Here is a 13,571-nt window from a genome sequence, read left to right on the forward strand (position 1 = left end):
TGAAAATAGGAGAATAGAGAATCAAAAAGTCTGGTATGTTGTAGACTGTCTACTTCCAATAGCTTGGCTATGTCAATCAAGCAAGTGAGTAGTGTGGCAAAAGCCAAGTGTGGGTTTATCGGTTGGAGTGGGATATGATTCAGATCTTTTCCCAATAGGTCTTTGATTTCTTTTGAACTAATTAAAAACATATCCGTAGTACAAATATGTTGTCCAAAATCATTGAAATCAGAACAATAATTTTTGAATAGAGAACACATACACTATGGCTGTTTGTCTGAAGTAAGAAAGTCAGTAGGATAAACATAATTCTTCAGGGGAGGATTAAAAGTCCAGTCAAATGTCAATTCATCCAACCTATAAGTATTGCCAAACTCTTGCTGAAAAGCGTACCGCATCAAACACTTTGGTGTTAAAAAAAGTAAAAATACGATTAGTAAAGTGGCAATGAACGATTTGCTTCCTAAGATTATCTTCCTTGAATAGATACAGCTTTCTAGAAGCAGTCCGATTAATCTAAAAGAGCAATACAATCAGGGGTTAAACATTTTCTTGACAGAAGATTCTTCCCCCTCCCTTTGACATAACTTCTAGCTTTGCTACGTCCTTCAGAGGACGCGGGTGTAGAAGAAGGGGGAAAAAAGGAGGTAATGGAGTGTGAAGCAGAACTAGTCAGCAAGGGCCTTTTAATAGTGGGAGTCTCCTCTACATCAAGTGAGGGTTTGAGAAGAAATAATATATGTTTGATGCCTTTAGAAGCACTAAGATTTGAAGTCAATTGACTGGGTGCATCTAATTTTAACTCTTTTAGAACCTCATACATGAAATTCTGAAGTGAAGATACGCAATATGGCCTCGCACAGCTTCCCTAGCATGATCTCCAAGCCAAGAACAAATTATAGGAAGAAAATGCCCCTTTGTGTGTGATGGAAAAAGGTCCTCCAAATGGTTGAGGAGGAACCAAATTGCATGATCGAACCAGAGGATGTTGCTTTCATAGTCAGTTTTTGCATCTAAAGTTTTGCATTCACACTTGAGATATGGTCGATAGATGTTCCAGATTAATTCTCAATGAAACTCACTGCTCTGTTTAGAAAAGGTCATTGTACCTTTGGTCCTAACATAAATTCCAAATAGGACTGGGCATTTCCAAGAATCCAAGAAATGCATATTGAAGGGAGCTTTAATGACATGCCCTTTATCCAAGAACTAAACCCCCTTGAGGGTTTCCAGGCGACAGTCTTCACTTGTAGAGGCTAGAAGGACTGCGAGGAAGACCCAAGTCTAAATTGAGATGGGTGCAATACAGGCCTTATTATGGAGTTCCCAAAGCTGATGGTCAAGCTCGATCCCCTCAATGGCAATCTACCTAGGAGGGAGGAAGGGAAAATATTTAGAGTTTTTTGGAACCATATCGAGTAGAGAGGTTTCACTTGATGAGCTAAGTCCTTGTTGAAATCTTTTGACTACTTCCAATGTTGCATCATCCCCACAGAAGAGGCCTTTTAGGGCCTTGGCAGGATCAAACGTTTTAGTGGTAGCAAAACAAGAGGTGAGACCACATAGTTTTCTGATAAAGTTGGACAGGTCGGCTTCCTTAGCCGAGAACTCCCTTCTCCATATTGAAACGTTGCAAAACCTTGTCAATATACTCTGTTTGAGATAACCAAATCAACTTCTTTGATCTGTCTCTCTCAATGCGCATACCAAGTATATGACTTGCCTCACCCATGTCTTTCATTTCAAACGATTTTGCCATCTTTGACCTCAAAGCTGAAATTTCTTCCAAGTGCTTGCCAGCAATCAACATGTCATCCACATACAAAATAAGGATCAGCCAACTGCCATCCTTAGCCTTCTTTGTATATAGACAGTGATCGAACTCACTACGTTTGTAGCCTTGAGAAAGCATAAACTTGTGGAACTTATGGTACCATGCCCTCGGTGATTGTTTTAAGCCATAAAGACTCTTTAACAACTGGCATACAAATCTTCCTTGCCTTTCTCAACAAACCCTTCTGGCTGCTGCATGTAAATTTCCACATCTAAATCACCATGCAAGAACGCTGTCTTGACATCCATTTGGTGCAACACCAAATCTAATATGGCAACCAATGCAAGAAAGAATCTCAATGTAGTCATCTTGACCACCGGAGAGAAGACTTCATCAAAGTCAATGCCTTGTTCTTGCTTAAAGCCCTTGGCAACAAGCCTTGCTTTGTACTTTGGCTAACTATCATGAGCGGTGATCTTATACCTGTAAACCCATTTACAAGGTAGAGCCTTTTTGCCCTGTGGTAATTTAACTAGCTTCCATGTCTGGTTTTTATGCAGAGCTGTCATCTCTAACTCCATAGCCAATTGCCAATTCCCGGAGTCCTTCATTTGCACTGCTTCCTTGTAACATGAAGGCTCATTGCAATCAGTCAACATGACATAGTTCATAGATGGAACAAACCTATCAGGAGGTCGCGTGATACGTCCAGATCTACGCAAAATAGGTGGCTCAAGCTCAGCCACAACCTGTGGTTCCACTCTATCCTGTCCTTGCTCCTCTTGAGCCCTGACATTTTGTCTTGCACGTGCAGGTCCATCTTCTTGGAAGACAACTCTTCTAATCTCCTCAACCCTCTCTGGTTTAGAATGATATTTGGCTTCATTAAAGTGAACATCATCGGGATCCCAAAGTCTGTACCCTATCTCACCAGAATTACCATAGCCTAGAAAGATGCACTTTCTACTCTTTGGCTCAAGTTTCTTCCTAAATTCTTTTGGAACATGAGTATATGCCTCACACCCAAAGACTCTAAGATGCTTGTATGAGGGCTGACCATACCATCTCTGCCACTGAATCCTTCTGCAAAACCTTGCTAGGAGATCTATTTATAAGATGAACAGTTGTTGATACAGCTTCAGCCCAAAACCCATTTGGCAGTTTTGCATTAGACAACATACTTCTGACCTTCTCTTGTATGGTCCTTGTTAAGTATGGAGCCTGATTTACCCTTGTAATTTTCTGTGGTAAAAGCGCACATTTGTAAGGCCCCCATTATGAGGAGAAGCCATCATGCGTGAAGGAAAATCACTCACTGGAAACCAAAATTTTCACGGACAAGAATCAGGGGCAACTTTTCGCCGGAATATTATGGCTGGACGGTGGCCGGAAAGTGGTCGGAAAACAACCGGTCGGTTGGCCGGTGGCCGGTAGTCAATGGCCGATGGCTGGTGGTCGGAAGTCAATGGCCAGTGGCCGGTGGCCGAATTCAATGGCTGGTGGCTGAATTCAAAAGCGGACTTGTCTTCTCAAGGGCGGCCACACATGGGCGGATTGAAGGGTCCGATTTGGACTTATTCGCACAAGGGCGGCTACACATGGCTGTCTCTCATAAGAGAGGGCAGCCCTTTTGGCCTATAAAAGGAGGCCATTTCTACACACATTTCATAGTGTGAAGTTGATGCAACAAGGTGAGTGTGAGGTGGTGAGAGTGAAGCAAGGCGGGAGCTCCATTAAGAGTATAATCCCTTTGTAAACTACTTCTTGTTTTGAAGTACTAAAGCCATTGAGTGGCTGCTTTCCCGTGGACGTAGCCCACATTGGGTGAACCACGTATATCGTGTGTACTCTCTCTCTCTCTCTCTACTCTATAATCTCGTGTATATAAATCTGTCTCTCTCCATTAAGTAATCTACTCAATTATCTATTTAGCTACGTCTTATTTCCTAACAGTCCTATTCATCCTCTCAGCAACACCATTTTGAGGAGGATTGTAAGGAGCAATAAGTTCACGTTTTATACCTTTTGACTCACAAAAGTCCTAAAAGGCCTTTGAAACATACTCTCCACCATTGTCAGTGCCTAAGCATTTAAGCTTCTTGCCACTCTGGTTCTCCACAAGTGTCACAAACGTTTTGAAAACACTAAACGCTTCATCCTTGTGCTTGAGAAAGTAAACCCCTACTTTCCTCGAGTAATCATCTATAAATGTCATAAAGTAAGAAGCTCCCCCTAGAGATAGGTTAGGCATAGGTCCACACAATTCACTATGAACAAGTGCCAACTGTGTATCTCTTCTACTGCTTCTATGCTTATGTGGATGCTATGTTTTCTTACCATACAGACAATGTTCAAAGAATTCAAAATCATTAAATGACAAGCCAGGCAAGGAACCAGAACGAGACAAGATTTCCATTCCCTTCTTGGACCTATGTCCTAACCGGCTATGCCACAAAGAAACGTTCGGCTGCTCGGTTACATTGATTACATTTTTAGAGACATTTGATACATAAATCATGTAAAGTCCTCCAGACTTTACTCCATGTGCTACTGTCATAGAACCCTTGGATATCTTCCACATGTTCTGTCCAAAAGTGGTGACGTAGCCAGCATCATCAAGTAAACCTGTGCTGATCAAGCTCTTTGTAATTGCGGGAACATGTCTCACATTCTTCAGCGTGAAAGAAGAGCCATTCTGAAACTTCAATTGAACATCTCCAACACCTAAGATCTCACATGTCTGCCCATTGCCTAGCCGAACATGATCTTTAGTGGTCACATAAGAGGTAAACCACTCCTTGTTTGGAGACACATGAAGTGATGCCCCTGAGTCTATAATCCAGTCACTCAGTGCATTTCCATCAGATGCTGTAAGAAGAGCTGAGTCCATTGTATTCTTCAAGAAGTAGATGTCTCCTGACAATAGACTGTCATCCTCTGCAACAGTGTTTGTCACATTTATTTCTTGAATCTTCACTGAGGACTTGTTCTTCTCACCATGGTATTCAGCTTTCTCTTTGCCTTTTTCTGCTTTCCATTCTTTGCAGTCTCTTTTCATGTGACCCTTCTTGCCACAATGGTAGCAGTCTATGTCACTCCTGCCTTTAGCACTGCGGGACTTGCTACGAGACTGATCCCTCTTTCCACCTTTGTACTTTTCTTTGGTCCTTCCTCTGACAACTAAGGTTGTTCCTTTGCCTTTGTCTATTGTCTTTCTGTTGGTTTCTTCAGTAAGCAAACTGCCTTCTACACCTGCTATGGTCAAACCATCTGGAGGTGTAGAATTACTCAAAGCTGTGCGAAAAGTGTCCCAACTTTCCGGCAATGTGATCAACAGGAACATAGCTCTAACAGGTTCATCAAACTTGACACCTTGAGCTGACAACTGACTGTAGATGGTGTTGAATTCATTCAGATGATTGGACATAGGGGTCCCTTCTTTCATCTTCAAGTCAACAAGCTTCTTACGCCAGTATACCTGTGAAGCTGCACTCTGCTTCTCATAAAGATCACTCAGCTTTGTCCATGCTTGATAAGCCGACATCTCATCTGCTACATTGAAGTAAATGCTTTCTGCCAAAGTCAGCATAATGGTAGAAAGTGCCAATTCATCCATTTTGCTCCATTCATCTTCGTCCATATCTTCTGGTTTTATCCCCTTGAGCTTTATAGGTTTTATCTGCTTCTTTTGTACCAACACGTGCCAAATCTGCTTCTTCCACAATGGGAAATTGGTTCCATCTAGCTTCTTGATATTGTAAAGAGCAGTGTCTTGTGATCGAGCCATAACTACGCTTCACAGTAGTTTACTTTCCTGAGAAAAATTCGACAAAGTTTTCCCTGTAAACTGTCCTCTGAACCAATATCAACCTGTCAAATGAAGAAAGCTTCAGATTCTGCAAAAATTTTAACAGAGTCTCCTTTGTAAAATGGCTCTGGTGTACTCAAAAACAAACCAAAAACAGCTCAAAAAACCACTGTCTCTCTAACACTGTAAGCTGTGGATAAACCTGTCGTGCACCTGTACTATCTCTCACTGTCATGTCACTGTCCTGTAAGCATAGATTTCGACAATACCTCAACGGCAGTAAAGCAAAGATGCAATCCCAACTGTCTAACTCACAGTCAATACATCCTAGCTGCCTATCTAAGGGTGCTCGAGGGATCGCTCCAAGACCTGTATCACCGAAAGGATCTCAAAATTCGAGAATCCCCCAGCTCAATAAAACCTCACTCGACCCTCAGCAAAGGCTGCAGTAAATCTGACAATACATAGACTTCCCACAAAGTCATACATCCACAAATTTCCCATTGTATGCTGTAACTGCTGCGGCGGTTGTTTGCTGCGTGACTCACATCCAGCAAACCCTTAACAGACATACATCATCTCTGACAATACATCCCATGTGGAAGTACCTGCAATGTCAGGATGAAATCTGGTATATCAAGCAGCAAACACAAGCTACTTGATGAACTAGTGGATGTCGCCTACAGTCTGTGTGTAGGTGCGCCCATGTCGTATGTGACACGCCTCCAAGAGCTGTAAGCCGTCCTTCGTTGTGTAGATAGCCACAAATCAGCACTCTGGAAGTGTAGATATCCTCAGCACTTGCAGTCGTAGGCCGAAACCCCAAATTTGCAGAGTCGGATCTGCACCCGCCAAGACCACGTAGTCGAAAATGGCCTGCGCAGATCTTTGTCGAAGCCGAACGGTGGCCGAGATGACCGCAGGAATTGGGGCCGTGTCTTCGCCTGTCGAATCTCACTCCAATCTGAGCAGGTGACTCTGGCTACCTGCAAATGCTGCCCCGAGCCTCGATCTGAGCTCTGATTTCAGTTGAAGGAGTACGAGTGGAAGTGCGACGCGAGAGAGAGTGTGAGAAGAAGAGCACGACGATATTGTGAACTCGCTCTACTGTAATGTGTAGAGCATAGTGAGTTCTTATTAGGTTTTACAAAAGAATATGTGTACATACCTGGCGGCCTGCCCACTTACCTGGGCGACCACATTGGGCTTTATACCCCAACACTGTCTATGCCCGGTCAAATTTTCTCTTCAGTAGGTCCCAATAGACATCCTACGCGTAGAATGTCTCCTGCTTAGTTTTGCCTGGATTTTTGCACTATGGTTTCCCCTTGTTGTACTGAGCCTACAGCTGCTTTTTCTTTTTGATTTGGACACCTATTAGCTGGTCAATGAGTCAGAAATCTGTTCCGATAGCCTATTGTTAATCTTGTTCAGTCTAATCAACTCCAATTTGGACCAAAATTGACTAGGAGGCTTGCCTTAGGCTATACAACACCTTGCTATGCTCACTGTCAAAGTTTGGCTTCAATTTCTTGCTTTAGACATCCTACGCGTAGGATGTCTTTTTCATCAGAATGGCTTCAAACTCAAAGCCCAGGCTCCCCTTGAGTTGCTGATCACTTTGGTATACTCAAAATTTTGTTTAGAGTCCAAAATCACACAGAAGACATCCTAAGCGTAGGATGTCTTTTTGGCCTGTTTGACCCCAGACTTGTCCCACAGCTTCCCCTTGATGTCAGTAACCCAATGGTATGCTTAGATTTTTGTTTGGATTTCAAAAATCCCCAATTTTAGTTGTTCTTGGCTTTTTCAGTCAAAAGTGCTAAAGTCCGCTTTGAACCCAATTTTCTCACCCAAATGAGGTGAAACCCCTTTCAGTCACTCAATATATCATGCAAGACATGTTCACGCAGCCATCTTATGGTTTTGGTCTCAAAATAATGTTTTGGCACAATTTGGGTAGGATGTCTAGCAATTTCAGTCTATCTGGCCTTATCCTGTCAAGATATGGTCAAATTTTCACTTTCCAGTTGAAATTAGGGTAAACCCTACCTTCTGAACACATTGACTGGTCAACTCAAAATCCCAAAATTCCCACCAGATTAGCCTGTCGACATCCTACGCGTAGGATGTCTCCTGGCTTGAAATTAATTTCTTTCCTGACAGAAATGCTCCTGATGCTCTCCAGATCTATCAGAAACACTCACAGTAACTTTTGGACTTCAATTAGGCTTTCAAACACACTTTTGCGTCTTTTTGCATCTTTTACAAACTTGTGATGACTTTACCAAGCAAGTATTCATGCATGAAATGCTCTAGATCCTGAATCATGATGTCCTACTTACTCTACTCCTACTTATCATGTGAAATGGTGATAATTATGTTTTGGTTGCTTTTTGGCCTCTCCGGACTCTCAAGCTCCCCTCTCACCGCTTCTACCACTCTAATTCCTACTCAAGAACTCGACTACTACCTAAAACTATCTTGGTCTACCTAATCTACCTAAGACGAAGGATCTAGGCCAAACACACGCTTCCTAGACTCCCTCTAAGACCTAGAGAGTCCTCCACCCTCTGATCCTATCTAAGTGTAAAAAGAGACTCTTGGCAAGCCAAAAATCCCAATCCTCAAGGATTAGTCTCGGTCACCTACCTAAGGTTTTCGTCCCCGGCAGCGGCGCCAATGTTGGACGAATACGCCGCGACGGACGTCAGCACAGCGAGAACTCACCTAACATATAATGTCAGCTAAGGACGAAGCTCGACCCGCAGGCGCGTGGAAGCAAGCATAAGGTGTCAACCTACACTCGACCGACTCCTAACTAATTCCTACAGAGGTCTCTACCAATTGTCTAAGTCACAGCCTTCAAGAGTGCATAAGAGGAAACTTTTTACAACGTTGTCTAGAGCCGAATACCCATCAAACAATCTCAAAACACCATAGAACTTGAAGGAGACCCTACTAACACCAATAGGACGCTCTCCCTAAGGTCTATGAACCAAAAACCCAACCCAAAACACCCGATGCAAATCACGTAGGATGTCTGGCCGAAATCTACAGGTCTTCGTTTCTGAAATCTAAAGTGCCTAATGTGTAGTTCTACTCAATGTGAACGCATGGATATGCTACAATGAAAAATCGGACAACGTATGCTTACCCAAACACCAGATGAAGCTCGTAGAAGGAGCTCGCAAAACCGGACCGTACGCAGGCAATGTAGGTATCGGCACGTAGCTCTCGTCGGGGGCAACACGCTGCACTTCTCCGTACTCAATTCTGACCACTGGTGCACACGTAGCGTCAAGATGAAGCTCACACTCTCTCTCTCTCGTACACAGTACGCTCACTCACAGACTTCAAAACTTGTTTTAAAAAAGACAAAAGGTTTTTTCATTAAGGTCAAAAAGTGGTATATATACCTTACAATTCTCAAACCCTAAAGTTCCAAAATCAACCATCTACTCAATCTATAAGTCAAAACTGGGATACAATCTGGAAACTTCTGTAAGTCCCAATATTTACAAGGTGAAACATCAGGTTTTCCTCAATGAATGAATAATTACAAAAATTATAATCCTCCGAGTAGTTAGTTTCCGTGGGGTGTGTCCAACTTCTAACAGTGATGTGTCAATTGATCATGAGAAGAGGAATTTTAAAAAATATTGCAAGCACTATTGGAGTTAAACAAGGATGTCCATTGTCACTAACTCTCTTTGTTCTATGTATTGATCAATTGGACAAATGAACAAATGGTACCTGACTTTATGCAAGAAGAAGGTATTGAAGAGATCACTATTTGCAATGGGGTAATCATGCTTTTTTTGTATGCGGATGATGTAGTGCTTTTAGCACACACTTTAGAGGATACACAAGAGCTTATGGTTGTCCTTGAGAACTTTTGCTTGCATAGTGGTCTGATTGTGAAAGAATCCAAAACAAAGGTTATAGTTGTGAAAACAAACCATAAGGAGAAGCCATGCATTGTGTACAACAATGAGACACTTGAAGTTGTCATGATCTTTAAGTACCTTGGTCTTGAGGTTCTGGCCAATCACAAGGGGCATGAATGTGTTATGTACTGTTTGGAAGTGGAAAAGAGTGTACTATGCATTTGAGAACATGTGTAATGTGGGAAATATCAAGTGCTGGGTTCTCAAGAAGTACCTTTTTGACACATTGGTGACACTGGTTCTTCTTTATGGAGTTGATGGGACGGTAGCATCTCAAAGTCTACTTGGAAAGTGTTTGAGAATGTCCAAAAGCGTTTTCTTACAAATTTTCTCCAAGTTACGACACAAACACTATATGTGTTCCTACTTCTTGAGTCATGATCTCTTCCAATTGAGGTTATGGGCTTCGAAAGGGTTGTTTGAGTACATGATAAAGATGCGTCAAACTCCCTCACATTGACTTCTTATAATTGCATGGGAAGCAAGCAAAAGAATTCAGCAGACACATAAAAGCAAGATCTTGAGCACGGGATGGATGCAATAAATAAAGAAGTGATTTGGGAGATGAGATGCATTACACTTGCTACATGATGCCTCGATTGACTCCCAAGTGAATGAAGATTTTCTACAACGCCAATGTATTATGTCTTGGGAGGAATCTGTGCATGATGCATACATTACACCACCCATATTGCCCCCAACTACAAAGCCATGTTCTTTGCTAAAAGAGGAAACCACACTCACCCTTACATGCTCGAACCTATCCCCTTCTCAATGATATGAACTATCGCAGCCATTTAGCTTATCTCCCACTCCCTTCGATGCGATACAGGGTATTAGGGCAATGCAGAAGAGTCAAATGGGGTGTGCACATTATGCTCACTGCAAGTTCAAGAGTCTGAGTACCACACACTACTAGAGTGCTCAGATTTTGTTCACATCCAAAATTGCTTCCCACACATTTTCTGCCATGACTTAGACTTACACACTTTCTCTCCTAGCCACAATGTGGGCTCTCCGCTGCGACTCTCATCACCACAATTTTGGAGCATCGAGAGTCACTCATCAGCCACACACATACTACATCACATGTAACTTTGGTCCCATAGGTCATATTTGACCTCCGAGGATGATAATATAAAATCTCTCTCTCTCTCTCTCTCTCTCTCTCTCTCTCTCTCTCTCTCTCTCTCTCTCTCATGCGAGCAACAAAGGAAAACAAGAGTAGAGGAAAAGGAGGAAGGCCTCGTGAGCTTTTCACTTGTTTCTTTTATGTTGGCTAGGGAAATACCTCCATCTCTCTTTTCAAGAAGATGAAAAGAGATTGTAATGTCATCAAAATTGTCTGATACAAAGGTGTCAAAAGATACAAATATTTATCCGATCAACTTTGACACGGTGAGAAACGATTCCAAGATAATGTTCAAAAAATTTACTAATTTTTTATAATGTAGGTAAGATGGTTTTGTGTCATCATAAGCTTTCTATTACCAAAAAAAAAAGGATAACCTAAATATTTGTGCATTTAGTTGGTTATGATCATCTAGCCAAGGATCCACCAACCCTCTTGACCTTGACTATGTGAATGGATAGCTCTAACACAACATGGTGGTAGTATCTATCTTGTCTATATTGCGTTTTCTTTTTGGATAGCTTTTCATAAACTAGTTTGGTATGTAATATGTCATAATAATCAATATCTAATTCTCCTAAATGATTTTCTCATGTTAAACTGATCATTTAATATGGGGAAGTACCAAGGGAGAAAAAGCTAGAATATTGGTTAAGCTAGCAGACCGGCCACAGTAGGGATCCAAAGGAGGGAAAATACGGATCCAAAGGGGGGGGGGGGGGGCATCTGTAAAAGAGCCATGTGCAACAATGGGCTTAAAAGACCCTAAGGTTCAGCCCATTAAGACTTCCAAAATTCAAAGGTTGTGTCCAAAGGTCAAACTTGGGGGGAATTGGATGCTTTGTGTGTGTGTCCCAAAAGTCTTTAGCAATCCCTACATAGGAGGGGGCGATCCTTGCAAGTAGGGGGTGAGAGAGAAACTCACACACACACACACACACACACACACACACACACACACACACACACACACACACAAGCTCCCTTTACACAAAGGGAATGAGGAACACATGTCAGCTTCCTAGCCCAGATGCGCACAAGGTGTACCCAATTCCTATTGGATGGCCTTGGAGGTGGACCAATGAGGATTAGGCTAGAGTAAATCTAGTTTAATTAATTTAAAAACACTTAATAAAAGAACCAATAAGAATTAAGCTCTCTAGAAGACTATTGGACAATGAGCATCCAACAGCCCAATGGCTTGCCTGATTCCTATTGGCCAGGAGGCAAAGGGGTCCAATGAGAGTTTAGTTGAATTAAATAATTACCTAAATCTCTCATGAAAGGGGAAAGGGGGACACATGTCAGAAGGCTATCACTTATGCTGCTTAATTACCATTGGCTAAGCCTGGGGATGTCCAATAGGATGCTAGCAAGAGAAAATAGCAAGAGGGGTTGACCAAGAGAGAGAGAGAGGGGGCTGATTTTTCAGAATTATCACCTACACACTCATACTAGCTCATGTGTGAAGTAAATAAGACTATGTCTCCTTCTCAAGCTTTAATGGAAAGCTTATCACCTACTCCAAGCTTTTGAGAAGGGAGACCTACACCAACAACTCTTGGCTTTGTGATGAAAATCCAACCAAGAGCCAAGCTTCAATGCATGCTCATCTCCTCTACCATGCTAATTACTAAGCTAAGCTATGCTAATATGAGTGATTATGTGAGGAGATGTACATTTTTCTCATAAGAATACTCCTTCTTCCTCTCAATCTACTCTCATACCCCGCTAGCTCTCACCATCTTCGAAGGTGTGTGAGGTCTTGGATCTGAGACTGTGAGGGAATTGATGTTGTGTTTGATAAGTGTTTTTATTAGTGCATGAAGTTTCCATCTTCATTGCACTAGCTAGTATTGAAGGAACACAAGAAACTGTATTGTAAAATGTCTCTCTTGACCATAATACAAAGCCTTTTGGAGGGGTCCTCAACTGTTGTCAATTGCTTAATTTCTCTCTCTTTTGAAGTATTGTTCATGCTATCTAACTAGGCGTTATGCTTTTTGTTGCTCTCTCCACCCAAGCACTCTTGTTAATCTCATTAGAAATCTATTCTAATGAAATGCTCTATGTTCATGCTATTTTCCGCTACACACAAGTTACTAGGCCATTAAATGCTACATTGGTATTAGAGCACAAGGTTTCTCTTTTCTTGCTCAAGAAGGGAGGTCCTCAAGCTAGCTATAAATGGTTGGTACTATTAATTGCATGTGAGTAAGTAGAATAGGGATTTTTCAGCCTTGCAGTCCGCCTGTCTTTGTGCAGTTAATGGGGCATCACTGTCAAGAGCTATGGTCTTAATAGTGGAGTCCTACGGGGCTTGCTAACCACTATTGAGCTATTAATAGCTTGACAGGAGTCGGTGTTGTTTTGGTGTTGAACAACCCTCTCTTCTATTCCTTGCAATTAATGGTATTCGAGCCACGGTGCAGTAGCTTGAGTGCTTTTTCTAAAGGGATAAAAAGGAGTAGCAACTAGGGCTTGAAGTGCCAAAGTACACCTCAAAATTTTACACCTAAAAGTTGTTAGAATGGCTGACAATAGTAAAGAGAGTGAAATTAATGTTGATAACTTTGATTTTGCTAATGAGAAAGCTACTAATGATGCCTCGATTCTTGTTAACTATCTTGTTTCTAGGCTTCAACAAGCCATGGGAAATCCATCCCTCCAAAGTGAAGTGCAACGGCAGCTTCGTGCTCATGGGATTCTCCAAGCTCTCCACCATGACGAGAGGGCACCTAGGAAGCCTCCTTGTGAGACTTCCAAAAGAGGTCTCTCTCCGATTTGGGAAGAAGAAGAGGATCCCTATGAAGGGCTCAAAAATTTTCTCCTTGATGACGCATCTCCTTCTCAAAGGAGAATTCAAGAGCCTCCACCGAAGGAATGATAAAGAAGTGAGTCTCCCGC

Source organism: Adiantum capillus-veneris, chromosome 8, assembly GCF_014529385.1.
Source record: "Adiantum capillus-veneris isolate H3 chromosome 8, ASM1452938v2, whole genome shotgun sequence".
Classification (NCBI taxonomy): Eukaryota; Viridiplantae; Streptophyta; class Polypodiopsida; order Polypodiales; family Pteridaceae; genus Adiantum; species Adiantum capillus-veneris.